Raw genomic sequence first — 2,943 nt, forward strand, 5'->3', positions numbered from 1 at the left:
ACTTCAAAAGAGTGTAAATGCGATACTTCCATGCTAGGAAATAGCGTTTCAAGATGGCTACGTATCGAAACAATACTGTTCTAATGCTTCGTAAAACGAGATGTCGCATCTCATTTCTATGTTTCAGGATAAGATATAATATTCATTGCGAAGTTACATGTATACCTCGTGTTCACTTCAAAAGATGCGACACTTCCTTGTAGGAAAAAGCGTTTCCAGATGTCTGCGTATCGAAAAAATAGGTTTCTAATGCTTCTTAAAACGAGATGTCGCATCTCACTTCTATGTTTCATGATAAGAGATAGTATCCATTGAGAAGTGTCATGTATACCTGGTATTCACTTCAAAAGAATGTAAATGCGACACTTCCTTGCTAGGAAATAGCGTTTGCAAATGTCTACGTATCGTAGCAATAGGGTTCTAACGATTCCTAAAACGCGACATCGCATCTCATTTCTATGTTTTATGATAAAATATAATATTCTTTGCGAAGTGTCATGTATACCACGTATTCACTTCGAAAGAATGTAGATGCGACACTTCCTTGCTAGGAAATAGCGTTTCCAGATGTCTACGTTTCGAAACAACACAGTTCAAATGCTTCGTAAAACGAGATGTCGCATCTCATTTCTATGTTTCATGATAAGGTATAATATTTATTGCGAAGTGTCACTTATACCTTGGATACACTTCAAATGAATGTAAATGCGGCAGTTCCTTCCTAGGAAATAGCGTTTGCAGATGTCTCCGTATCGAAGCGATTGAGTTCTAATGCTTCTTAGAAAGGGATATCGCATGTCATTTCTATGTTTCAGGATAAGATATAATATTCATTGCGAAGTTACATGTATACCTCGTATTCACTTCAAAAGATGCGACACTTCCTTGTAGGAAAAAGCGTTTCCAGATGTCTGCGTATCGAAAAAATAGGTTTCTAATGCTTCTTAAAACGAGATGTCGCATCTCACTTCTATGTTTCATGATAAGAGATAGTATCCATTGCGAAGTGTCATGTATACATGGTATTCACTTCAAAAGAATGTAAATGCGACACTTCCTTGCTAGGAAATAGCGTTGGCAAATGTCTACGTATCGTAGCAATAGGGTTCTAACGATTCCTAAAACGCGACATCGCATCTCATTTCTATGTTTCATGATAATATATAATATTCATTGCGAAGTGTCACTTATACCTCGCATACACTTCAAATGAATGTAAATGCGACACTTCCTTGCTAGGAAATAGCGATTGTGGATGTCTACGTATCGAAGCAATAGAGTTCTAATGCTTCTTAAAACGGGATACCGCATCTCATTTCCATGATTCATGATAAGATATAATATTCATTGCGAAGTGTCTTGTATACCGCGCATGCACTTCAAATGAATGTAAATGCGACACTTCCTTGCTAGGAAATAGCGTTGGCACATGTCTCCTTATCGAAGCAATAAAGTTCTAGTGCTTCTTAAATCGCCATATCGCATTTCATTTCTATGTTTGCTGATAAGATATAATATTCATTGTGGAGTGTTATGTATACCTCGTATTCCTTTCAAAAGAATGTAAATCCGACACTTCCTTTCTAGGAAGTAGCGTTTGCAGATGTCTACGTATCGAAGAAATAGAGTTCTAATGCTCCTTAAATAGCGATATCGCATCTCATTTCTATGTTTCATGATAAGATATAATATTCATTGCGAAATGTCATGTATTCCTCGTATTCACTTCAAAAGAATGTAAATGCGACACTTTCGTGCTAGGAAATAGCGTTTGCAGATGTCTACGTATCGTAGCAATAGAGTTCTAATGCTTCTTAAAACGTGATATCGCATCTCACTTCTATGTTTCATTGTAAGATAAAACAATCATTGCGAAGTGTCACTTATACATCGCATACCCTTCAAATGAATGTAAATGCGACGCTTCATTGCTAGGAAATAGCGTTTGCAGATGTTTATGTATCGAAGAAATAGATTTCTAAAGATTCTAAAAACAAGATGTCGCATCTCATTTCTATGTGTCATGATAAGATATAATATTCATTGCGAAGTGTCATGTATACCTCGTATTCGCTTCAAAAGACTGTAAAAGCGACACTTCCTTGCTAGGAAATAGAGTTTGCAGATGTCAACGTATCGTAGCAATAGAGTTCTAATGCTTCTTAAAACGAGACTTCGCAACTCATTTTTATGTTTCATGATAAGATATAATAGTCAGTGCGAAGTGTCATGTATCCCTTGTATTATCTTCAAAATAATGTAAATGTGACACTTCCTTGCTAGGAAATAGAGTTTGCAGATGTCTACGTATCGTAGCAATAGGGTTCTAACGCTTCTTAAAAGGCGATAGCGCATCTCATTTTTATGTTTCATGATAAGATATAATATTCATTGTGCAGTGTTATGTATATCTCGTCTACACTTCAAAAGAATGTAAATGCGACACTTCCTTGCTAGGAAATAGCGTTTGCAGATGTCTACGTATCGTAACAACAGGGTTCTATTGCTTTTTAAATCGCGATGTCGCATCTCATTTCTATGCTTCATCATAAGATATAAAATTCATGGTGCAGTGCTATGTATACCTCGTATTCACTTCAAAAGAAGGTAAATGCGACGCTTACTTGCTAGGAAACAATGTTTGCAGATGTCTACGTATCGTAGCAATAGTGTTCTAATGCTTCTTAATTCGCGATATCGCATCTCATTTCTATGTCTCATGATTAGATATAATATTCACTGCGAAAGTTCATGTATACCTCGTATTCATTTGAAGAGTATGTGAATGCGACACTTCCTTGCTAGGAAATAGCGTTTGCAGATGTCTACGTTTCGAAGCAACAGAATTCTAATGCTTCTTAAATCGTCATATCGCATCTCATTTCTATGTTTCATGATAAGATGTAATATTCATTACGAGGTGCCATGTATACCACGTATTAC

This window comes from Xylocopa sonorina, unplaced genomic scaffold (genome assembly GCF_050948175.1).
Source record: "Xylocopa sonorina isolate GNS202 unplaced genomic scaffold, iyXylSono1_principal scaffold0130, whole genome shotgun sequence".
Lineage (NCBI taxonomy): Eukaryota > Metazoa > Arthropoda > Insecta > Hymenoptera > Apidae > Xylocopa > Xylocopa sonorina.